The sequence below is a fragment of the Sphaerodactylus townsendi genome, linkage group LG01 (genome assembly GCF_021028975.2).
Source record: "Sphaerodactylus townsendi isolate TG3544 linkage group LG01, MPM_Stown_v2.3, whole genome shotgun sequence".
Taxonomy (NCBI): Eukaryota; Metazoa; Chordata; class Lepidosauria; order Squamata; family Sphaerodactylidae; genus Sphaerodactylus; species Sphaerodactylus townsendi.
In genome coordinates, this window is record NC_059425.1 from 30,129,068 (window position 1) to 30,156,422 (window position 27,355).

Consider the following 27,355-nt stretch of genomic DNA (forward strand, 5'->3'; position numbering starts at 1 on the left):
GTGGGCATGAATAGGGAGAAAAGAAGCGGTTGTCACTGCAACTCCAGACAAAGAAATAAACTGTGCTCCTATTTGAAACTATGCTGCCTCCTTATTTTGATGCCTAGCATTAAGGACCACAGCACCAAGATACAGGGAATGTCACATAATCAGTGTTTATTTAACCCATTTCTCACCAGACTGTAGAACTTCCAGAGCATTGAGCACCGTTAGATATTAAAAGCACTGTTAGATATTAAAAGAGTATGCCATCTCTGGCCAGAACTACAGCCAGGCCAATTCATTGGCCAGAACTGGTCATGTGGCATTCCCTTGCCCAATAAAAGGTCAGGACTGCTCTCTCAACCAGATGGGACATTCCTGCTGTCACCTGTGATAGGCTGTCTTGCCTTTATACAGTCTTTGTCAATGGTCAACTTCTTTGAAATTGCATCAATCATTACAACCACGCACCAAAACCAAAACGAGATTTTCAAAGGCCAATTCACACAACCAAACGAGAGTATGGACATTTGCTTCAGTGGGCAGGAAAGTGAGGAGTTGCCTATTATTTGCCCTAACCAGGAAATGTGGTGGGAACAACATTGTCTGCTTGAGAGCCCTGCAACCTAAAGAGACTTTATAGGACTGGGGGTATCTCCCAGACTTTCCTCCACTGTCTCTTTCTCTACCCTCTGTAGTAAGGCCTCTGCCACTGTTCATGGAGTGCTGTGTACAACCTACTGCATTGCCTGGATGCTGGAACTAGACTAGGACATGGCCAACTCTCAGTGAGAAGACCTATTACAGATAAGCAGCTGTTCTTGTTTTTTTCCCCTTCCCTGGCTCTTCCACCTGCATCATCCTAACAGCTCTCCTTGACTAACATCTTGTGCCTTTGTTTTTTGGACAGGTTTTTAAAGAAAATATGCAAACAATCCCAGCTACATTGGCAGGGAGGGTGGCAGGGAGTCTAGCTGGTTTATGCAATCCCCCCTCCCAGCATCTTATTTTCTCCAGGGCATCTCATTTTTATTTACCATCCCCCTCCCTATTATCTACTGAGGATTTTCCTCTTAATGCCACATGATCCAGTATTGATTGGAGTCCTTGCAGGGCTTACCACATCTGAGTTTGTGGTAAGATTTTTTTTCTCGGTATATTCCACAAGGTACTGGATTTCCCCCCCTCCTCTTTGTGGGTGAGGGGTTTATTAAGTCGAATAAATAATAACAATAATAATAATGAATGAAAAGCTCTGTACTTTCTCCTCTTTGATGATCACAACGGTGTGCCCTGCTTGTGAGCTTCCTCGAAGAATCTTGTTGGAAATATGGTAACAGATGATGGCTCCTTTTGTGTTCTTATTCAGGCCAACAACTGCCATCTTGCAAATGCAGCCTGTGAACACTGTGGAGAATCTACAAAATGGCCAATTATCTTGTGCACATGAACTATTGGGCTCCAATGGAGAGCAGAAAACTGAATCTCGCTGAAATTAAGTTGAAATCGATGGGGAAAAAATGAGTCTCCCAATACATCGATCCCATCGATACAGCACACATAATCTAATTCATGTTGTGAGATTTACGGCTTAGCAGAAGGCGGCCGTTGTAGGATAGGGTAGGAGCAAGAATGGCAAATGTCCTACTATCCAGCTGAGCAACTTTAGAAGCCTTCCTCCAGCCTAAAGATCCTTCCTGCAAGTGAAGTGGTTTTTCCTCCAATGAAAGACCCACTTAGGCTCCCTGGGGAAAGACAGACTGCATAAAGTACAACCTCAGAACACTTGCAAATAATTTCTGCTGTCCTTGTGTGGGCACAGCCTATTCTCTCTCACTTTTAGTGGATTCCTAATTCCACCAGCATTTGCACATCAAAAATAGTTACCCTACTTTTGTTGAGTGCTACTGGATGCAACGAAGGCAGATCGAGTGTCTGGTTCTCCAGGGCCTTTTGTATTTAATTTAAACTTCATTTTCTTTATGCATGGCCTCTTTTCCTTGCATTCAGGGCGCTTTGGTCTTTGTTTAGTAAACAAACCAGAGCTTAGAGTCAAAAGAATGGACAAGGAACCACACAAGCAAACCTAAGGTTGTGTCTATGTGTAAAGTCCTGTCAAGTCACAGCCAGCATATGGCATAGAGTTTTCAAGGCAAGAGATGCGCACAGGTGGTTTGCCACCGGCTGCTTCTGTGTAGCAGCTGGACTTCCTTGGTGGTCTCCCATTCAAGTATCAACCAGGGCTGACCCGGCTTAGCAGCCAAGATCTGACGTGATCAGGCTAGCACGGGCTAGCCACGTCATGCACAACCAAAACATCAGCAGGTAACCATCTGGGAGGTCACTTAGAATTTATTTTATTTTATAATATTTATACCCTGACCCAGGCCAGGCTCATCTATGAAAAGTCATAAGCATTTTTTCCTCAGATCTGGGCCATTTGTTTGATCCATACTGCAATGAAAAATTCTCAGGGATTGACTGTGGGGGAGAATTAAGTTGCAACCATTGTAGGGGAAGGAACATGGAAATCAAGTGACGCACAGCTAACAGAGGCAATGGATCCGGTGCTCTCCTGCAGCTTTCAGGTTAAGGATACAATATTTTTAGTATGCCCAGGAAAGCCATTTGTTGGCTGGGTGGGTGAAAATGATGCATGAAGGTGAGACCATGGGGTGGGGAGAGGGGAAACAGTGAGTGTGGGCACAACCAACACAAGAGAAGGGGGTGTAGTGAAGCACTATGGCCCCTTCTGCACATGCAGAATAATGCACTTTCAATCCACTTTCAGTGCACTTTGCAGCTGGATTTTACTGTGTAGAATAGTCAAATCCACTTGCAAAGAATTGTGTAAGTAGGTTGAAAGTGCATTATTCTGCATGTGCGGAAGGGGCCTATGCAAGTCTACCATCTTGGGCAGATGCTCTATTGATCGGACAGACAAGCTGAACTCCAATGCATCCAGAAGAGGTAACCATTTTTGACACACAGTTTGCGGAAAAAGAAAAAAAAAACACTGGCTAAGGGGAACAAAAGTTGGTTTTGTACCTGAATAAATGTGTAAGGTTTAGTTGAAAAAGGCCAGGGACTATTTAATGTGAAAGTTAATTCTGCTGGTTTGAGTTCTGACCCACAGTCTGTGGCAGGCCCCCTCCGCACATGCAGAATAATGCACTTTCAACCCTTTTTTACAATTGTTTGCAAGTGGATTTTGCTATTGCGCACAGTAAAATCCAGCTGCAAAGTGCACTGAAAGTGGATTGAAAGTGCATTATTCTGCATGTGCGAAAGGGGCCTAAGTCTCTCCTTGGCCAAAGAGTTGGAACAATTTCCTTTGAATGTTGAAACAAAGTAAGCAAACTCTGCTTCTGGCCGAGTTGAAAATATCACTGCATCTGCGTAAGAATTCGGCAGAGTGCAGAGCGACACCCTACTGTATAAGGTGAACGTCAACCCAATGAAGATTTTCCTGTTGCGGTGCAAGCAGTTCATTTACTAGAGTGAATTAAAGGGGCCCTGGGTTTGATTCTGACTGTAAGAAACCCTCCAAACTCACATTTCGCTCTTTTCAAAACAAAGATATAAACTGACCTAGCTCTAATACTTGATCATGTGTACATAATTTTGGAGAGGGGATTTTAAAGAATTATTTATTATCAGTGATAGTACACACAAAACACACACACACACTAACCATATCTCTATCAGTATAGAAAAAAATGTCTTGTGAAAGAACGGCTTGCAGGAAATTAGGGTTTTAAAAAAGTAAATTAATCCATACGGGAGTGTTTCATTTGTATGTTTTGTACCACTTTTAAAAATGGCCAGCGTAAGGCTGGGGAGAATTGAATGAAATACTCCATAAATACTCTTTCTCATGCCAAAGCATATTTGTATTGCTTTTACTTTAATTTTAGAAACAAAATAAAGTTGGATTTAAGCTCAGCTGTGTCTTCTCTTGTTTTTTCCCCCTCTTTCCTTTAACCAGATTCTCCTGTTAATTTTAATGGCAGTAATTACAAATATTTATATCTTGTCCCGCATCATACAGTCTTTGCCTCATATAGAATTCTTAAGAAACCTTTACCCTCACACTGGCCAAACCAAGCCTGACTTAACTTCCTCAAAGTATCTTTGCCAAGAACTCGCTAACCTTATGTCAGTGTAACTTCTGAGTAAACTATTACATAGCAAATATTTCATTTTTAAAGTCCACCCAGCAATAATGTTCGAGAACAATCTACATTTTGACACCTTGTTACCGCGCTGCTCAGGATAACACTTTCCGTTCCAGAGGTATCCCGCTCTCGGCAGCGCCCAGGAACCCAAGCAAGACCCGACAAGGCTTGGATAAATAAAAGTGATTTATTGAGATGCTGACCTAAGTGTCAGCACCTCCCTTCCACACAAACACTGCGCCCCCTAGCAGCCTTACAACACCTTAAGTACACTTTCTCCCGTCGGGAGCCCGGGAGAATCAAAGACAGCCCACCACCATTCAAAACCAACCAATCATTCCATTTGCAACATGCAGGGAACCAATCAGTGTCCGATGAGGCATCCCTTTCTCAAGTTTCGGCGCCAGAGCAGGGCGAGAAGCGATGACCGTGTCCCACTGACGGGGGGGGGGGGGGGGGGGACACACAAAGGTTTTCTCCAGGTGTCCCGGGGTCAGGGAAGCAAGAAGCGATGACGTGGGAGTCCACCTATATCTGCCTGCTGGCTTGAGATTAGGCAGGGCAAGGCGCTTCGGCCTGAGGTTTCCCTTTGTCCGCGTGATACCATCAGGAGACTTTACACGTGAATGGGATAAAGTCCGGGTTGGGGCAGAGATGGCTCTCTGCCCTGGGCCAAGGAGGTTCCATACAAGCACAAATACAGGGAAACTTACAAATCCTATTTCTACCTAATACAAATCAGTTTCTACCTAAACAAATACAAGACAGAATAAATTTTCCAATCGTTTTTAGTTCAGACATATTCCAGGAGCGGGATTCTCTCCTGGCTCCGCTATCAACCTGACTTGCAATATTTAGTCAATGAAATAGGAAACGTTCCAGGAACTATTAGCAGGATTCCATAAAGTTTCTGCCTCCCAGTATTTTGCTTGTGAAATTCAAATAACAAACATTCAGGTCAAATTATGAAACCAATACTCAAATTATGAAATTAGATTTTTTTAAAAAAGAAATTGCTATCCCAGGTCTGCTTGGGATGCATTGAGTATGTTATGTACCTGCCCTCTTAATACTCTCCCTAATAGCTTTCGATGGTCCTCTCCTCCCTCTCCTGGATCTGCAGAGTATCCTTTCATTGCTGTTGTTGCTGTTCTACTCTAAGAAAACTGTAACTAATAATCATACTTAAAATAAGCTGCCTATGCTCATTCCCCCCATTACATCCACTGCCATTGAAGACTACAGTCAAATTAGAAAGTGTGGAATTCATTGGCAGATAGTGGTGATGGCCAAGGGCACAGATGACTTTAAAAGAGGATCGGACAGATTCAGGGAGGCCAGGTCTATCAATGGCTATTAGTCATCATGGTGAGAGGGAGGCAGTTAACTTCTGAATCCCAGTGCCAAGAGGCAACACCAGGGAAAGCACTTTGTCTCTATGCCTCGTTGCTGGCCTTTTTCTAGTTAATTGGTTGACCGCTGTGTGAGACAGGATGCTGAACTAGACAAAGCCCTGCTCTAACTCAGCAGAGCACCTCTTATGACTTTCTGTTTGATTCCTGATGTTCTTATCCAGGGGTGCTCCTTTCTTTGTGATAAGGAGTGCATCTTCTCTTTCATCTGTTCAATACAAGCCACCACTTCCTTTCACAAGGGCCTCTGCTCTGTCTTCTCTGGACTGCACGGTTCATTGAAATACCCTTTACTAGGACAAACGAGTGCTGTTTGTGATAACTCGGAGACTCACACTCTTTCCTTAATAACATCACAGTTTCCGGAGCTGCACCCTGCTTCCAACCCTGCTCTGCCTTCTGGGCTGGAATGTCTTTGTTCCTGTACCAGAATTTAGAACATCAGTGGGAACAGTGGAGGTTCCCACTACTGTGACTTCAACCAGTGATCATGCTGGCTATTTTGGAACACATGATGGGCTTGTGATAATGCTCCTTTGACAGAGGAACTGGGGCAGCAGCTGTTTGGTGGGAATTGTCCTGGAACAAAGGAATCCTGAGGGGCTGGGAGGTGAGCCGTGTTGGGGCGGAAAAGCAAGAGGGCAGAGGGGTCCTGAGAGCAAGGAGACATTTTCAAACCACTGAGTTATCACAAAGCGAGCAACAGCCAGGATCTAACCTCAGGGCCTCTCTGCCGACACAACTTTCAGTCATCTCTGATGCATTTTGTCCCTGTGTTTGTTTTTTCTTTTGTCAAATGTGAAGGACTGCTAATTAGAAGAGCATGTTCCATTTCTCCCCTAATGGCGTTTTCCCATGGAAAGTTTTTTTTTAAAAAAAAACACCACTATTCCCCTTCTTTTCAATAATTATGCAAAATTCATTCTGTTTTTGAGTGTTTGGGTCAGTCCTGGCTTGACGGAGGCCGGCTTTGCATTATGCATGTGGATGGTGTGATAAAGTTTACAGCACTTTCTCCTGTCCAAACATTCAATATACGGGAGAGGCCTCATTAGGTGTGCAACCCTTTGAAAGAGTGGCAGACAAAATCAAGACCTCGCTAGACAATCTCAGAGTCTGGATAGATTCATATTGGAAAAGGAGGCCTTTCAGTTATCTCAGCCCCAAACCATTCAGAAGAAAAGTTTAGTTTTATACTCCTCTCAAGCGGAAGGAGTCTCAAAACAGCTAACAAACTCTTTCCCTTCTTCTCCCTGCAACAGACACCTTGTGAGGTAAGTGGGGCTGAGCGTGTTCTGAGAGAGCTGTGAAGAGCCCAAGGTCACCCAGCAGGCTTCATGTGGAGAGGTGTGGAAACAAACCTCATCCATCAGATTAGAGTCCACTTGCTCATATGGAGGAGTGGGGAATCAAACCTGGTTCTCCAGATTAGAGTTCACCTGCTCCTACCCACTGCACCACACTAGCTCTCTTGAAGGTTTCACAGGTTCAAACCTACACTTTAAATTATGCCTCAAAATGAATAGGAAGCAACAGATCAAGGTCTATATGATGGCAGTGAGATCCCCAGATAATGTGTTGCAATAGCTTATACTTGAGCTTTGCCAGGTCATGTGTGGCTGGCTTCTTCATTGACCCCAAACAGTTTAAGGCCTGGATGCCAACTGACTGAACAATCACCAGAACCTACAAGTCATACTTAATTTTGTCAAGGAACAATAGCCAGTGAAAGTAAGTTATAACTGGCCTGGCAGCTCTGGCCATTTTTGCTAACTGATGTGGTGGAGCAAAGTGGCCAATAGGAAATCTCCCAGATTCCCCAGAGTTTTACCCACTTTGAGATCTGGGGGGTTCCTAGATTATTGCCCATTACTTCCTGATTCCTCCAGAAGAAGAAGAAGAGTTTGGATTTATATCCCCCCCCCTTTCTCTCCTGCAGGAGACTCAAAGGGGCTTACAATCTCCTTGCCCTTCCCCCCCTCACAACAAACACCCTGTGAGGTAGGTGGGGCTTAGAGAACTCTGAGAAGCTGTGACTAGCCCAAGGTCCCCCAGCTGGCGTGGGTGGGAGTGTATAGGCTAATCTGAATTCCCCAGATAAGCCTCCACAGCTCAGGCGGCAGAGCTGGGAATCAAACCCGGTTCCTCCAGATTAGATACATGAGCTCTTAACCTCCTACACCACTGCTGCTCCTTGGCAGGCGAGTCCTGAACCAGTTGTCTTGGGTACATCTCAAGATGCCAACTGGCCAGGTGCTGCCCCCCCCCCCCCGGCACCTCCTGCCCTCTGGTGTCCTAAATCAATAGCTAGGGCTACCTAGTCGGCAGCAGCCCCCGAGTTTCCCCACACTCACACAAATAATATGTTTAACCAATGCTTTACAAAAACGTAACATACTTCAGCATCAACTAGAAAGTCAATTCAAGCAAACAAAAACTTTTAAAGAAGAAACAGATGTTGTTCCAAATCTTCACTGGGTAGGTTCAGGCTATTCAAACTTGTTGTTTTGCTGTTTTAATCTTGCTCCTGTAAGAAGACCAGAGGAATTGCCAACAGCACTCGTTACAGGTAAGACAATAGGACGATTTTAATTTGAAAGGTGGGGAGGGAAGCTTTTGTTATCCAAATATGCCCCCAACCAGTAACAAAGCAATTGCTACCTTTGTAAAAATGAAGGAGGGGGGTTTGGCTTTATATCCCCCCTTTCTCTCTCGCAAGGAGACTCAAGGTGGCTTTCAAGCTCCTTTCCCTTCCCCTCCCCTCAATAGACAGCTTGTGAGGTAGGTGGGGCTGAGAGAGTTCCAAAGAACTGTGACTAGCCCAAAGTCACCCAGCAGGAATGTAGGAGTGCAGAAACACACCTGGTTCACCGGATAAGCCTCTGCCATTCAGGTGGAGGAGTGGGGAATCACATCCAGCCCTCCAGATTAAAATCCACCTGCTTTTAACCATTACACCATGCTGGTCTTACACCAAGCAGCCATTAAACAGCAGCCAAAGCTACATGAAATAGATGAGATAAACAGGTATCCAGAGACACCTTCAAGACTGAAAACTATTATTCTGGCACAAACTTTTGTAAGTCAGAGCTAACCAAATTCATGTAGGAATAAATGTCATTAGTGTCTGAAGTGCCGCTGGACTCCTTTTTCATTTTGCTGCTGCAGACTCATCTGGAATTACAAAACAGATGGTTTTCTCCAGTTTTCTAAAAGAAGCTAGAAACATAACTCCAGGAAATGTGTTTCACATGCACAATGCCACCACAGGGACAAAAATCATATAGTGTGAAGGTCTTATCAAATAAGTTTTCTTAAAAGCAGGAGTCACACCTGTCTGGGTCATCTGAATTGTTGGGATGGGTTGGTGGACTGGAGGGTGTTTACACAGGAGATCTGGTTTCTTTTGTGTGGGGGACATCTTCCTTAATGTACAAGTTATAATGTAGATAAATTGGATATTTATTTTATTTTGTTTTACAGGCCACCCTTCCCCATACAAACTCAAGGCTGTAAAAATGTGTCATTCTTTATTACCAAGACTAGCAGAAAAGCCCATTGCAAGGGAGTTGCAATGGGCCCTAGCATAGGATGGAAGAGGAAGCATCTCCCCCTGAAATGGGCTGTACTGTAGCTCCTCCCCTTCCTGGAGCAACACTTCCCACCTACCTGGTTCTGGGTCTGTGGCTTGGGTTGAGAGAGGCTGGACAGGTGTGGCTTGTGGTAGGTGGGAAGGTGAGGATAGGGAGAGGGTGGAGGGGAATATCTTGGGGTGGGGGAGGGTGGGAAGGTGAGACTTGGGGTGGGGGAGGATGGAACAGAGTACCTTGGGGTGGTGAGACTTGGGGTGGCCAGGGAGTTAGAAGGTGAAGTTTGGGGTGTGGGGAAGGTGGAAATGTGAGGCTTGGGTGGGGAAACGGTGGAATGGGTAGGCTTGGGTGGAGGGAAGGTTGGAAGATGTTACTTGGGGTTGGAGAAGAGTTGGAAAGTGAGGCTTGGAGGGGGAAAGGTGATGCTTGGGGTGGGGGAGGGTGAAATGGGGAGGGTTGAGTAGGGGGGTTGGAAGATGTGGCTTTAGGCGTGGGAAGGGTTGGACGGTGTGACTGGGGTGGGGGAGAGTTGGAAGGTGAGTATTGGGGTGGGGAGGGTTGGGGTAAGGGGAGAGGTTGGGGTAAGGGGAGAGGGATGCTTGGAGTGGGGGAGGCGGGAAGGCATCTGTGAGTCCACAAGTCCGGGGTAGCCAGTAAGAGTGAGGGTGAGAGGTCTGGGCTGGCTGGTGGAGTGGAAGCATGTATATATATATATGAGGGAACTTCTGTGGAGCTGGTTAGTGGGAGGAGGAGGAGGAGGAGGAGGAGGAGGAGGAGGAGGAGGAGGAGGAGGAGGAGGAGGAGGAGGAGGAGGAGGAGGAGGAGGAGGAGGAGGAGGAGGAGGAGGAGGAGGAGGAGGAGGAGGAGGAGGAGGAGGAGGGGGAGGAGGAGGAGGAGGAGGAGGAGGAGGAGGAGGAAACAGTTGGTGGGTGGTGGGTGGTGGGAGGGCTTTGGGGGACCCTTGGAGCTTGGGGAGGGAATGGAATGTCCCCCATTGGTGGAGGGTTTGTCATCACGACATTCCATTCCCTTCGCCATTTATTGTTTAGGATATCAATCCAATCAAACTGAAAAAATGGTAGTACAACAGAGAAAGGTGGCATTTGTTTTGGTAACACAAATCCAAACACTTCTCAATTGAAGTCAGAAGCAAGTCAAAATATCAGTGATGCAATTTTTCAAGACTTAGAATTTTGAGAAGTGAGGTGGAACTGTTTTGGGGGGAGACAGGGGCAATGGCTCTTCATCCTCAATATCCCCAAGGAACAGTAATTCAAGGAAAGCTGAGACCTGCCCCCATCTTTAAAAATTGGCTTATGAAGCAGCCTCTTGTAGCTGATATCCCTTTCATGGTACAGACAACCCCACCATGCTCTGGGTCACTTACTGTTTGCAGTGGACAGTTGAGAAAGCTCCTGGGCCTGGATATCTCAAAATTCAAGAATATACCATTTGGGCTTGGAAAATAGATGCTGTGATGCAGCTGCTGAGTCACTACTAAAGCTGAGAAATTCATACTAAATCTGGAAGGAAAGCAATATTGGTCTGGAAGGACAACATGAATCTAAAACAACAGAGATGGGGGAATGATAGTATGGTATGAATATGATACAAGGCAATCAAAAGGTTACTTACAGACATGCAATCTTATGCAGAATTACTCCAGTCTAAACCCATTGAAAGAAATGGAGTTAGACTGGCATAACACTCCTTAGGATGCTACCCTAAGAATTACCATTACCACCATCACTACCAACCACCAATCCAGAGTGCATCATGTCATGAGCAAAAAGTAGGAGCAAAAGAAGGCTTTAATACCTCAGTGAACAAACTGTTGAACTAAAGCATCTGAACGGTCCTGTTACAAGACCTTTGCCATTCCACTGTAAATAGCTGAGTTTTCTTTATGAGCTGGGATTTAGTGTGGCTTATGGTGCTCCAAATTCACCCAGCATCTGGTAGACTCTATGCTTTCCTACACATCTTTCCTGTCTATAGAAAATGTACAGACGTACAAAAAGTTACACACAAGCAGCCCTCCTATTGAATGACAGCCAGCCTGTCTCTCATTCAGGAGCTTCTGCCGCTGGACAGTTCCCCATTGCCTCTGCTGGGCAACCATTTCAGCAAAAGAGTTATGGGAACAGAATTTGTACAGTGTATGTCAGGGATGGCCAACCTGTGGCACTCCAGATGTTCATGGACTACAATTCCCATCAACCCCTGCCAGCATGGCCAATTGGGAATTGTAGTCCATGAACATCTGGAGCACCATAGGTTGGCCAACCCTGGTGTATGGGGTCAACAGGACCAGGACAAACACTATTCAACATGTTGTTGCACCCCCAGGTGGCGGTCCTTCACTGAAGATGTTAAAAACTGACTCTGGCCCTTCTGCATGAAGAACACGTGCTCTGTCTGTAAACTCCATACCAGTTCTTTGACTGCCTTCTGGCAGACTAACTCAGTCTGGGCCAGACTTCCTGTTCATTAGATACTAGTATTTCAAGGATACTTTAAGCAGAAAAATTCAGATTACAACTACCGACATTTGGTTACTGTGGTCATTATTTGCCTTTCAGAAGGTCCTTGAGGAAGTTGGCCGTAAGAAAGCGGAAGGAGACTCTGCTTTGTAGAGGGACAAATGGTACATTATGTGGGAGATCTGAGATCGCCTAGTGTTTTCTCTAACTATTAAAAGCGATCTTAGGGAGGGTGTGGGGAGGAACATTGCCTGGAGCAGGGAGAATTAATCTTCTTCATTTTTATTGTTCACCCTGACAGCAATTATCCATAGCTACATTGTCTTACAACATATAATCCTCTTGGGGGGAAGGGATCATGTCCCTGCATTATATTTGTCTCACATTCTCCCCAGGACAGTTGAAATTAGCTACGCCCAAAGGTAAGTTCTACTGGGAAAAATGTGTAAAGCGGAGTGGTGAACCATCTTTCCCCAATCAGGTTGTGGTGGGTTTTCCGGGCTGTGTGGCAGTGGTCTGGTGGATCTTGTTCCTAATGTTTCGTCTGCATCTGTGGCTGGGATCTTCAGAGGTGTATCACAGAGGTAAGTCTGTTACACACTTAACAGACTTCCCTCTTTGATACACCTCTGAAGATGCCAGCCACAGATGCAGGTGAAACGTTAGGAACAAGATCCACCAGACTACGGCCACACAGCCTGGAAATCCCACCACAACCAGTTGAATCCAGCCGTGAAAGCCTTTGACAATACATTTCCCCAATCACTTTGGTCCTGAACCACTCCCATGACCCCCTGGATGCCTTTTGCTGGAAGAAAAGATCAGCGATCAGGTTGTCTAGGGAACATGCTAGTTGGCCCTAAGTGTTCAGTGCATGCAATAGAAACATTAGGAACAAGATCCACCAGACCACAGCCACACAGCCCAGAAAACCAACAGCCCTTAGAAATAGCTTATTCCCAAGGTTGAATCCAGTGATGATAATGCCAGTCCCACCAAAAGATATTCCTGGTCTCTGCTTTTTTGTATCTGTGTATTTGATATGGATGGTGGTGGAGGAAAGTTCCACTAGTTGCTTGCTTCCCAGTGGGGTTTTCAAGGCACGAGACATTCAGAGGTGGTTTGCCATGGCTTGATGCTGCATAGCAGCCCTGGTGTTCCTGGATGATCTCCTATCCAAGTACTGAATATGGCCAACCCTGCTTAACTTATGAGATCAATCTAAGCTGAGCCATCCAGGTTAGGGCTTTGATCTGAATAGCTATATGCAAAACAAACCCATAACCTGCCCCAAGGATCCAACTAGACCAGCCAGAGATCATGGAGCTGCCAGAAGATTTTGAAGGTAAATTTAAAGTGGTGCATGGTCCTTGGAGCCATGCAAAGAACAGAAAGGAGGGTAACCTTTTAAGCCTCACACTATGTCACTGGTCAAAACCCCACTACCTGTGCTGCTTTTTGCTGTGTGGTGTAGTGGTTAAGAGCAGGTACATTCTAATCTGGAGAACGAGGTTTATTTTTTATTTATTTATTTTATTTATTTATTTATTATTCTACTTTTATACCACCCTCCCCCGAAGGGCTCGGGGTGGTTTACAACAGTGATAAGACAATAAATATTAAAACAATTTAAAAGCAGCATCCAATTTCTGTATCAATTAAAATAAAGATGGCGTCCCGCTATTAAAACTCCTACAAAGGGAACAGCGGGTTGTAGCTGTTTCCGGGCACCCTATCAGCGGCTGGACTCTCCAAAAGCCCGGCGGAATAACTCAGTCTTACAGGCCCTGCGGAATTCATTAAGGTCCCGCAGGGCCTGTACAGTTGGTGGGAGAGCATTCCATCAGGCAGGGGCCAGGGCCGTAAATGCTTGGTTTGATTCCCTGCTCTCCCACTTGAGCTGTGGAAGTTTATCTGGTGAACTAGATTATCTTGTGCACTCCAACACATGCCAGCTGGGTGATCTTGGGCTAGTCACAGCTCTTTGGAGCTCTCTCAGCCCCACCCACCTCACAGGGTTTGTTGTGGAAGGGCGGGGAGGGAAAGGAGATTGTGAGCCCCTTTGAGTCTCCCTACAGGAGAGAAAGGGGGGGGGATATAAATCCAAACTCTTCCTCTTTTCCTGCTTAAAAACACCCGGCCTTTTACTTTTACAAGCTTAATAATTGTATAGGGAAACAGTTTTGATATGCAAACCTGTGTGGAGAAAGGAAAGCTAAATCTCCTCACCCTTCCTATGTGCCTTGATCCAAATCAGAGTTATGTATCTTTGAACAGGCTTATTAAAAATCACCAAGAAGATCCAGTCCTGGGTCTCTCAGCCTCCTACCAGTTTTAAGCCTGAGAGTTCCAGCATGGGCAAAGAATATGTTCATCAGAAGTGTGGAGGAAGAAAAAACCTTGCATATTAAAGCCTCCTCCTTCTATCTGATTTCCATTCCAGTTGCTAAACCTCTGCCTACAGATCTTGCAAATTCCACAAATGCAAACTCTGGAAAACAGTCCCATCCAGTTATAATGCCTCCATATCATCTCTTCAATGTACCCTCATATCTGGTGAACAGGGGCCTAGTTTATTAAAGCCACACATCATTGGCTAGTGGCGTGTCACTCAACTGGGATCCAGTTGCAAACAATTGCTATGGTGCAATATCAGATGATGAGCAGCTGCAGCCCCAGGGCTCATCTCTCCTTCCGGCCTTTGTGCTGGGTGGTCAGAGCGCTCCTGCTACATTGCTACCGAAGATGTTTTAAATAAGCTGTTTAAATGATGCTCAGTTTGGGATAATAGCATTAGACAGTCTGGAGAGGAATTAGGGAAATTGCAAGTAGCTTTATTAAGAAGCTTAATTCAATTACCGATGCAGGGATGTTTCTTGCTCTGTTACAGAGAGCTGCTTATGAGAAGTAGCTCATTCCACCGCTGGATGCGATTCGTCGTTTTACCAGCATGGATTGTCAGAAGGCATCTGATTGGCGCTCTTTAAGGCTCCCCTCACTTCACTGCCTACAGAACGATGGAGTCCAATATATATTTCGGATACCATTTTTCAGGAGCAGAAGATGCCTGAAACATTTATTCACCCAGGCGTATACGGAATGCTGTACTGAGCAACGGCATTCAGATGTGTATTTTGAGGGTGAAATGCTGGGGGATTTTTTTTTAAAAGGAAAGCTAGAGGAACATAGCACCAATGAGCGGATTGATTTGGAAAATGCTGATGGAACAGAGGCAAGAGAATTCACTCACTGCTAACAACCAAGTGCACGTAGACAAGCTGAAGATGGAACACCTCAGTATTTGACTGGGGAGACCTGGGTTCCTATCAGGCCTGGCCTGACCTCAATGGGCGGGGATGAGTCACATCTGCGAATGCTGTTATCTGTGGCCTGAGGGCCATCCGGTTTTCTCTTGCTGCTTTAGTGAAATATGCAGATCTCATCCCTCCCCGATATGCAGGGGAGATTGAGCCCTATCGCAGTCCTTGGACAGAACACATAGCAATGCTGTTTGTAATAGTGTTCTTTTCTCATGCAACTAATGATGGGAACAGATGGGAGGGGGAAGCAATCAAGGGGCAACGTGTGAAGATATATACTCACTGCAAAAGCCTGAGCATCAGCTCTGGCTGTCTTGCTGCAAGTGTCCTGACACAGTTCAATAAAGCTCTTGAATCTCCCATGAGTCTCAATTATTGACTGCAGCAACAGACTCTCACAGTTCCAATCTAGTCACGAAGCTCACTGTTTGAACTCGTACCTGCTGTTTCTCTCTTTTGGCCTAACCCCCCTCACAAGGTTGTTGTGACGGGCACAGGAAAATCACCAACAGGCTGTTCTGGTTCCAAAGATATGTGGGTGAGTTCACCCTACTTGCTCTGCACCTTAGCCCTTTATGGGCAACTGGAAACCGTTTCATTGCCAGTAGGAGTTTGGTTGACAAAAATTTTTTTTTAAAAAAAACCAGCCCACCATTTAGCTTCAATTAAAACCAGGACCCACCTGCCTGCATTGCAGCTGGCCTGGATCTTGCTGAACAGAACAGCAAGGCCCGTGGTGCTGGGGGAGTTTATTTTTAGCCTCACTAATGTGGTTAATCTCTGAATTATCTATGAAGACCATATGTTTGCTCAGCTGGAAAGCAGCAGCCAAGAAATCCAAAGTCCACCCGAGCCCCTCCTTTGGGCCCTGGTTTTGAGAAAAGACTTAATATCTTATGTTAACAAACATTCAAGGAGCAAAATCAGAAGGAGAGAGAGAGAGGAGCAGTACGCATGGTAATGCAAGGGACCACCTGCTTGCCCTGCATTTCTCCATTTGCTGGCGCTGTAAGCAGTCTGCAAAGTTGTGCATGTTTAATGTCTTTTGGAGCAAATTCGTATCCAGAGTTGCATAAAGGACCCTAATCCACCCCAACTAGACTCCTGCACAAACAAGAAGTTATTTATGCTCATACTTTCCTTCATATGAGGACGCACAAATAAGTCTATCACCTGTGTTAAAATGGTGCACATGAATGGATCATCTTAGATTGTCATCCAAGTACGCAGGGTTTTCTTATTGGCAGAAGGATTTGTCAGGGACAGAAAGAGAGATTTGCACAACCAACTTGCAAAACCGTTCACATGCATTTCATATCTTTCTAAGCCCCTTTCTTCTCCTCCAATTCCAGATGCAAGGTGCTCCATTCCCTTCCCCCTCCCCTTGAAATTCAGACTAAAGAGAACAACCTGTAAGGCATTTGCTTCCTTTCAGACTCCCAGTCCCGGCTTCTCAAGGGCCTGATCTTTGCTTAACTGATCTTCGCTTAATGGACTCACTGGTAGCACTGAATGCCACTGAAGCCAGAGGAGTACCACCCAGGGGGACATATGGGGTCAATTGTCCCCAAGCTGCAGCCATTTAGTCGTGTGTGTGAGAGGTGGGGTGGGGTGGAAAATCACCCCCACACCCCTTCTCCTTCCCCTTGGGTCCATACACTGACTTCAAGACCTGATGCAATGTTTTTGTTTGGTCGTGGTGGGGGATGGGCTGCCCAGGGGGGGGGGTCACAGAAAACTCAAATTTTGCACTAAATACACCTCTGACTGAAGCCAAAGAAGATCTAATGCCTTTATTGTAAGCCAGTTGGAGGTGGCCATAGGCATTCCAGAGCATGCAGAGCACACGGCTACTGATAGGATAGGAGACCTCAGTGCCAAAAAAGTTATGTCATTACCTGTATTTTCTCCAGGTACAACTCTCCACAGTAAATCAAGCTCACAATAATGAGATTTAAAGATGATTTGTGTAATGGTCAGATTTCTGCAGAATTCCTTTGCTATCCTGCTGTTGCTCTCACTTAGACTCCCAGGACATGGACATCCCAATGCTAGAGCCCACCATCTAGACAGGGAATCTTGTCTCCCCTCTAAATCCACCTTAACTATAAAGGTGAGGAGGCACCATAGGTTGGTGGCAGAGCCCAATCTTTGCATGTCAAAAGACCCACATTCCACCACTCCAACATTTCCAGTTAAAGGGATCTCTAGTAGATGAGCTAGAAATAATCTCTGCTGTGTACAGCAACCAACTCTGGTTTTGGGAAATTCCTTGAGATTTGGGGAGTGTGGTGACTGGTGAGGGCAAAGTTTGGGAAGGAGAGGGTGCTCATTGAGGATATAATGTAGTTTAAAGACATCTGTATCTCAGGCCAATTATACACTGGTGTGCTGCCCTGAGCTGAAGGAAGATTCTTTTCAGGACAGAACTTCTGTTACAGATGCCTTTTCCCCCTTCTCACACTCACTGCGCAGCAGATCCCATAATCTCTGCTGTCTGTGAGAGTGAGCAAAGAGTGACCTTTCCCGCTGCTTTGCAGGGAAGACTAAAGAAATGGCCCTGCATTATTCCTTGCTTCAGGCTTTTTGGCTCCACCCTACCTCCTCCATTCTACTTCCACTCTCCTCAATGATTGGGAGGGCTCTATAAAGCTTTATTTCAATTACATGTACTTGTACCATATTAGAGCTATCAAAATGATAAATCTAATACAGGAATATTGAAATAAAAAAAAATATCAGAAATAAGCCTCTCTCTCCCCTGTGGCAGCAGAAGTGGCAGGAACTGTGCTTTTGTGTGGGGGGGGGGGGGGAGGGAGGAAGGGAGGGACGGAGGGACTGAGGGACTGAGGGGAAAGAGAATATCAGTTCTAGGATATGGCCCTTTTCTTCAGCAGGGTGTGGCCCAGGGAATTGCTTTGCCTCTTTCATTGAAAGGGATTGTCTCTGGAATGGGACTTCACTATCAATATAATTGCAATAACAGCAATATCAATATAACAGCAATTTAATGAAGCCAGCAATTTTTGCATCTATGTGCCTTTAAGAGTGAGTTGTTGGGAAGAATTACGAGAACCAGGAAAACAGATACTTGAGTCCAGCAGACAAGCCATGCAGCAGGCAGTGGAATGCCTTCTCGTACGTAAATGGAGAAATGCGAAGAGACCCCTTTATAACCCTACTGCACAGCAAAGAACCCCAAGGTAAGCGTTCCATGCACAATGGGCCATAGGCTCTATGGTATTCATAGAGCCTGCCCTCTGAATTTGCTATTTCCTCCAGGAGAACTGATTGCTGCAGTCTGTAGATTGGTTGTCATTTCAGGAGAACTCAGCTTTGAGGTTTGTAACCCTATGCTTGCAGACTTAAAAAGCTAATTCGAATTGGAATTCCCTGTCCTGGATGAAACAGACCCACAGTTTGCCTCTCTGTAAAAAAAATCAAATGACACTTGATGCTTAGAGGTTCATTTTGAGAACTTCCAAGTGGTTTTTCTTGAGGCTGATCTTTGGATGGATAAGGAAATAAAGGCGGGGAATATATCAGGTAATGTCGTGATTCTGGGAGACTTCAACTACCCTCACACTGACTGGGTAAACATGACTCAAGTCATGCTGTAGAAATGAGGTACCTGGACCTCATAAAATGGACACACAGTGGAATAATTAGTCACAGAGCTAACAAGAGAGGATGTGATCTTTGACTTGGTTCTGAGATGTAGATGTTACATTAACTGGCAACAGTGACCACAATGTTATTAAATTCATCATTCATGTCAATGGAAAGTTACCCCTAAAGTCCAAACCCATAACGTTTGGTTTCAAAACGGGATTTTACAAAAATGAGGGGAATAGTTAAAAAGAAGCTAAAAGGAAAGCACAAAAGAGTCAAGCCCCTATATGCTCTTTGAAACCACACTAATTGAAACCCAGATAGAATGCCTTCCCCAGGTTAGGAAAGGCCAAGTCTGAAAGAATGCCTGCATGGTTAACAATGCAAGTCAAGAAAACCATAAAAAGCAAAAAAGGCTTTTATTTAAAGTGGAAAATATGTCCCAGTGAATTGAACACAAGGGACCACAGGCTCTGTCCAAAGAAATGTAAGTAACCAAACATGAGAAAAAAGAATTTAAGGAGAAGGTTGCTAACAGCATCAAGATGAAAAATAAAAAATTCTTTAAATATATCCAAAGCCAGAAACTTGCCAGAGAAGTGGTTGAGCATTCAGATGACCAATTAATAAAGAAATTTCTCAAGGAAGATGGGGAGATGACAGAGAAGCTCAATGAAAAAATTTTTTCTTCCATGTTCAGTGTGGAAAATGTATGGCCCGTACACTGTTTTCAGGGAGGAAGTCTGAAGAATCGAATCAAATTGAGGAGGCAAGAAATGAAGTTCTAGATCTAGGACTTTTCACGTGCTGATGGCATCCATCCAAGAGTTCTTAGGAAACTTAAATATAAGACTGTTGATCTACTAACCCACATATGTAATTTATTGCTACATTCAGCTGCTGTACAAGTAGAATGGAGACTAGCAGACGTTACATCGATTTTTTAAAAAGAGGACCAGTGGAGGACCAGGAAATTACAAGTCAGTTAGCCTAACGCCTGTTCCAGGCAAATTAGTAGAAGCTATAATCAGACAGAATTGTTAGGCACACAGATGAATAAAGTTTGCTGAGGCAAAATCAGCATGACTTCAGCAAAGGGAAGTCCTGCCTCACCAAACTTTTAGAATTCTTTGAGAAAGTGAACAAGAATGTAGTCAACAGTGACTCAGTATACATTATACAGTTGTAACTTCAAACGGCTTTGGACAAGGTACCTCCAAAGACTCCTGAGTACATAGCAGCAGTCATGGGATAAGAGGACAGATTGCCTTATGAATTAAAAATTAGTTGAATAACAGGAAGCAAAGAGTAGAGATAAATGGACAGTTCTCATAATAAAGTAAGCAATGGGACCCCACAAGGATTAGTATTGGGGCTGGTACTATTTAATCTGTTTGCAAATGATCTGGAACCAAGGGTGAGTAGTATAGTGGGCAAGTTTGCAGACAACACAGAATTATTCCATGTCATGAAACCAAGGATGACAACAGTGAGGAACTCTAGATGGATCTCCACAAACTGGATGAGCGGGCAACAATGTGGCAGATGAAATTCAACGTTGGTAAATGTAAGGTATTGTACAATAAAAATATCCCCACCAAATGTGGGCTAATGGGGTCTGAACTTGCTGAGTCTGAGAGGGAAAAAGATCTTGGGGTCATAGGAGATATCACAATGAAAATGTGAACCCAGTGTGTTGCAGAAGTGAAAAAGGCAAATGGAACAATGAGGATTATTAGGAAAGAGGTTGAAAATAAAATGGATGATATGATATTGCCCTGTATTGATCTATGGTGTGGCTGCATTTGGAATACTATGTGTAGTTCTGGTCATAGTGTTTCAAAAAAGGACACTGCAGAGCTGTGAAAAGTCCAGAAGAGGGCAATTAAGATGATTAGGAGGTTGAAACCTTCTGTATGAGGAAAGGTTGAAGAGTCTGGGGCTTTTCTATTTAGGAAAGAGACAACTAAGCTGGGAAATGGGGGATAGGGCATGATTGAGGTTTATAAAATTGTACACATGGAGAATATTGGCAAAAATAACTTTTTCTCTTTCTGAAAGAACTTGAGGGCAACAAATCAAACTGATGGAAAGCAGATTCAGAGTGGACAAAAGGAAATACACAATGAACGGTTAAAATGTGGAATTCACTGTGCCTGAGGCAATATCAGGGGAAGGCCTCGGCCTCTATGCTCTGGAGTTCACTTTTCCTATAAGGAACAGATTGGCCGCTGTGTGAGACAGGATGCTAGATGAAATGGACTACAGTTCTGATTCAGTAGGGCTCTTCTTATGGTCTCATCATATGACAAATGTGTGTGGGGGAAGGGGGATATGACATGATGTTGGGTGGCAGGGGAGTGGCTCAGCTGACCCAAAACTGGCTCAGCTGAGATGCTATTTGTCCAAAGATAAACTGTAAATATTGGCTGTATATTTTAGGTCAAGAAAACATAATTGAGAAAAAAGATAACTTCATTTTCTCCCAGTATAACAGAACGGTTTGGGAAGACCCTTTGCTAAAGAAAGCAGAGCTGAAGTCACCGCATATGGTTTGTTTTGTCCTGCTCTTACCGTGATAGTTTCATTTTTTGTAGTTCCATTTTTTGCATCACTTGATATATTGTATCATTGTTCACATATTACAGTGACCACACACACAATCTGCACACATGTGGTGTATTTATTGTATACACTATAACGAAATAGTCCGACCCCTTTCTGATATTTCTGAGCATCCGTTTGGTCTCATGGGATGGAGTCCCTGTTCAGTCAGCTCTCTGGGTTAGTTAGACTTGTAGACTGTGTGAGTTCCCTTTCCTAAAACCGGATGCTCCCATCCCTGCATTTTCTGGCTGATACAGAGATGTTTTGTACATACTCCTCTCTGCTGTATGAATGTAAGAGCAGGAACCTGAGCACCCTGTTCTTTATTTGCAAACAAAAGAAAACATCACACAGTGTACACTTAATTGTCTTTATACAGACATTTGGTAATCCTCATATTTTATCGAACTCATGGACAGCTGAATGTGTTTGAAACTGCTTACATACCAGCCACCAGCAAGCAAAGCGGCCGAAGGAAAACCAGAGCCCAGAGCTGAGAGCCCAGCCCACAAAAAGTCCTGACTCCTGGGCTGGCCCTGGGAATTGGAAGTAAACTCAAGCAGGAGCCTGGTCTTGGTGACACTGCATTTCGGTCAGCTTCTTCACGTTCTGAGAATGTTCCCTCCCTGCTGTGGGCAGCCCGCAAGTTGCTTACTAGGCTAGCTGTTGGAGGCTGGAATGAGTCCTCAAACTCCGAGTCTCTGCAGGGAGGGGGAGGGGGAGTTGAGGAGTCAATTGCTCCTTTGTTTAGGGTTGCTCAGTGCTCTCAGAGTTGATTGCCCTGGCCTGGCTGCCGGCTGCCAGCTTCGTTGGGATGCGGAGGAGACCACGCACTGAGCGGCAAACCGATGAGGGGGGAAGGGGGAGAGGCTGGGGGAATTTTGCGCCCCCCATGTGACCCATAGCCATGCGCCGGTGCATGGCACACACCCCATCCCCTGGTAGCTCTGCCACTGCATACTAGATCCTGGTTTTCTTAGTAAAGTTAATGTGCTTTGTCTTTTTCTTACAAGCACATGCATATGCACATACATGCAGGATGTACATGTGTTCACTATAATGTATGAACAAGGCTCTGGTCTGATACTTGTTTTGCACAGTCTCAAATTTTTGAAACCCCATTCCTATTCTCCTGCTTATTGGATCCTTCTTGGTATTGGATTGCATGACTTTATGCTGAATAATCTGCCTTAAATCACAATGAGACACGCAGACCATAAGGAAGTAAATAAATAAAACAAACTATCCACTCTCCTCCCCTGGGGAATTTTACCAATCACATGTCAGATCAACTCCAAATGAACACTTCCTTCCATTAATACCTGTGAGAATGAAATCTGCGTTCAGTTGAGTTAATTTAATGGGACTGATATAGAAGAAATCCTCCATGAATTCAACATGACTCTTAGATTACCTCAGAGTTGAAATTCTATGAGAATTCTATGAGAATAAGAACCCAAAGGTAACCCTGCTGGATCAGACGAGTGGTCTACCTCATGCTTCACTACATACCCCAGAAAGGCCTGGAAGTCAGGCACAGAGGCCCCAAGCCCTCCCCTTTAATCATCCTCCTAGCACTTGAAAAGTTACTGTCTCTGAACATGGAGGTTCTATATTGTCATAATGGCTATCCTCCATCATTTTGTCAAATTGCCTTACGAAGTCAATTAAACCAGTGACCCTTTCTGCTTTCTACCAACAGCAGTGAATTCTTCACATAAATTACTCTTTGAGTGATGAAGTACTTCCTTTATTCTGTCCTGAATCTACTAGCCATCAAATTAATTGGGTGCCTGCAAGTTCTAGTGTTAGGGGAGAGGAAGAGAAAGGTTTTGTGATAAAACTGCTTCACTCCATGCATAATTCTACAAACATCTATCATGCCCCCACACTGGTATTTTCTGTGAACTTTGATCATGCCCCCCCTCCTCGGATTTTTTTTACCTTTCCTTGTAGGGAAAAATGTTTCACTCCCTTGATTATTTTGGTTGCCTTTTCCTGCACTGTCCCCATTGCTACAATCCCCTTTTTGATGTATAATGTCTAGAACCGAACACTATATTCCAGATGCTGCAGCACTATAGATTTATACAAGGGTATTAAGATACTGGGGTTGTTGTTTCCAATCCTTTTTCTGATAACCAAATGCATAGAACTTGCAGTTTTTACTGCAGACACACCCTGAATTCACATTTTCATCCAGTTGTCCACCTTGACTCCAAGATCTTCTTTCGGTCTGACACTGCCTGTCCCAATCTCAGCAGCACAGCAGACTATGATCTGGGAAACTCAGGTTTGAATCCCTGCTCTGCCATGGAAGCTGGCTGGGTGACCTCAAGGCAATCGCAGGGTTGTTGTGAGGATAAAATGGAGGCTGGGAGAACACAATGAAAGCCACTTTGGATCCCCACTGAGGAGAAATGTGGGATACAGAGTTGAACAAACAAACACTGGTCCTCATTTGCATTGTCATCACTGTGCTCACCCAGTTTGTGAGATCTTTTTGTGCTATCTTGAACCATTTGTGCTGTCTTGAACGCCAGATCCTTTATGAACAAATGAAAAAGCCTCAGTCCTAGTCAGAGGCGTAGCAAGGGGGGAAAACGCCCGGTGCACTGGTGCGTCCTCTGCCCCATCCTGCCCCGGAATGCCCCCGCCCTGCCCCGGAATGCCCTCGCTACATCCCCACGGGGGCGTGCGCCTGGCATATCGTGCACTGCCCCCACTTTCTTGGAGCTACACCTCTGGTACTAGTACAGTTCCCTGTGGAACTAATTCCCTCCATTTCTTGCTGTTGATTTATTTATAATTTTTCTAAACTGACACTTCAGAGTCCTGCACTCGCTTTCTTCTACTGAGAGAATCCTTTACATTTGCAACTGTGCAACTTGTCTGGGCTTTATTCTGCATAGCAAACATCCCAGTATCGATTGCAATTTCTCCTGAAAAGCCCCCATCCCATCACAATCTTGTGCTACCAGGCAACAGATTATACTTCGTTTAACGGCAACGACACTCATTCAGCAGGGGGTGTTATCATTACTTTCATCACAAAGCCCTTCTGAATCATTTTTATCCCTTTGAATTAGGCACATAATTATAAAATCAGTTGATGCCCTGCTTCAAGAAGCAATGGATCACTTTATAATGAGCTGAATTTGAAGTCTACGGGTGGGGGAGCCTGGGGACACAGAAATCATGCAGTGTGTCGTCCCCTTCCCATTGAAAGCAAAATTTATCCATAAAACTTCATCTTTGTCCTAAAGCATGGAACGGATTAATAAGCGTGGCTACCGAATCCATCTGAGGGGTACACTGAGAATGACTGAGCAAACTGGAGATCTAGAGAATAATTAACTATTGTATTTTTTTATATAGCAATCTTTACATCTATCTTTTATGGCAGGACAACATGATTACCACCAATTTACAGGTGGAGGATCATGGGAGCTGCAAGATGGCATCTTGGCTTTGGTTATCTAATGTGAATCCATAGTTGTTTTGATGTAGGTGTTTTGATAGGTAATAAATAGGTGTTTTGATAAGTATTTCTATAAGGGTCCAGCTAATTTCAGTTCAATATTATCAAAACATATATTTAATTAGTGCACACATTATACAAAATAAAAATGGCTAGTTAAAAACATAGGTTCTGAAATCCAGATCCCAGCATATATGGCACATAAATCTCACAAATAACAGTGCCATATATGTTGGGATCTGGATTTCAGAACCTATGTTTTTAACTAACTAATATATACAATTAGTTTGATTAGACAGACAGACAGGCACGCACGCACGCACGCACGCACGCACGCACGCACGCACGCACGCACGCATACATACATAGACTGATTTATTGTATTGTATTGTATTGTAGTTTGTGGCACCCTTATAGAATAATGATATAGTTGGGGTTGAATTTTTTTCTCCCCTTTTCTTTGCATCCATGATGTGTTTTGAGCCAAGGATTTGCCAGTCCATACTCTTATCCACTATACTAAATCAATGTGCTGGAAAGAAAGGATGTGGAACACCCAGTGACTAAGGAGGCCAACCCATCGATTAGAAAGTCCTCAGTTCACCTCTTGCCGTGGCAGTTGATATCGGTGCAGAGGGGTGAACTGCTTGCCAGCCTGCTCTTTTGCATCCCTTCTACCTAAAAAGTGGTGGTGGAAACTAGACCCAAAGGATGCATGTCCTGTGGCTGGAACTGAGCAACCGTCAGAGAGAGATGGAGATAATAAATATCTAGAAAAATATGTGTAATATTGACAGGCTGCCAGTATAAATCTCTCTTGTCAACACCCTGCTCCAGAAAGGACAATTTGTGGGACTGGCTATTTGGCCATTCTTTGTCTCTAATGTCTTCCTCACTTTGTTCAACTTGTATCTTCTTTCTTGTTTCATCCCTTCTTGCCTGAGTTACTACTACACTATACTCAAGCACATAATTGAGGCCAACCTGGAGAACTCAGACTGCAAAGCATCCTGCGAAAATAATGTTGATCAGCTCAGCAAAAGCAGAGCCAGTGGGTGGATGGGATTAAAATGAGGGCCTGGGCCTAGGCTGCCTGGGTCCAAGTTCCCTCCCTGCTATCAAAGTCGCTGGGTAACTTTGGACCATTCAGGCTGTTTCATCCTAAAATATTTCATAGGGCCGATGTGAGATCTTTGGAAGAAGGCTGGGAATGAGATGGAAACACATAGATATTACAAGGTTGGTTGCTGCTTGGCTTAGTAGTAGGTCTCTACTTTTTTCAGAGGTGAAACTGAAGTTGCCATGTAACTTTTTGCCTCAATGAATTCATCGAACTGCAAAAGCGGGAACACAAACGTTCCAGCAGTCAGCTGCACACTTTTTACATCTTGTGCGCATGCCTCTGATACAAGGGTCTTATGGGAACTTTAAGAAGAAAAGTCACTTGGAGCACGGAATGGTGCTGTGTCATCCGGTTGCCAAGGGTGACCAATGATTTTATTCTATTCTTCCGGCAGTTGAAACTCCAGGCAAGAGAATGGGCCAGTGCTCGAGTCAATCTTTGAAGAAAGAGGAGTTGGAAGAATATCAGGTCAGGAGGCATCCAGTCCCTACCTACTGCACTGCCACCCACTAGGTATCACTTCTACTCCTTGCAGGCAGATATTGTGTGTGGTCCTTATAATAATATACACAGGAAGCTGTCATAGAGGAAGCCATATCTTTGGCCCTTCAAGGTTTCCCTACTTTGACCCTGCAGCAGCTCTCTAGAGTCTCAGGCAGGAAAAAGTCTTCCTACAAATCTGCTTCAACTGGGGTGGCTGGAGATTGAACCCCAGATTTTTACACACAAAACATAAACCCTACACCTGAGCCAAAGCACCTCCTTGAAGGGCCTGGTTTGGCAGCAAGCTATTTTTATCTCTCCCAAGTGGCATGGAATGAAATTTGTCCCATCTCTGAACAATGGGATAGCATGGTTACTTGTAATGGATAAGGCTGAAATTTGCCATACCAAGGATGAAATTCAGGCTCTCCATAGCCAAAATGAAGGGCTCATTTCCAGGTCACTGGGGATCCTGCCATGGAGGCTGGCTGTCATCTCCATGGCAACAAGAAAATGGATGCTTGTCTCAGTCTTCATGACAACCTGAAGAAGGTATGTAGGAGTAACTTTGGATTAACTGACTCCCCCCCCCCCCCCCCAGCCTTAACTAGAGATATGCATAAATGTATTGGAAGGATAAGGTGACATGTTTTAAATCAGTCTTATCCAAAATTTTAAAAGCCTCCTGTGAAATTCCATGAATATTATCACACTTATTTTATTGCCTCTAAAAACCTTCCAGATGTGTTGCCCAAGCGACAGTCTCCAAAGTTGCCTCTTATGGCCCAATAAGATGGCTTTCTGATTTCCAGCGAATTAACTACTTGCCTTTAAGGCCATTCATTGAAAGATTCATCAGTTAAGGGGAAGTCAGTCTGTACATAACCTCAACGTATTTTGCTTTGCCGGGAACTAAAAGAAAATTGAGATGATGCAAAGGTTAATAACAAGAAGCTGTCAACATTCAGGATTAGCAGGATTTTTTAAAGACATCTTTGCTGTGTCATTCTTCTGTATTTGTCCTCAGAATTAAGAAAAATATCCTCAAAAATACACCTGTGTGTCATTTTGCCACCAAATTAAA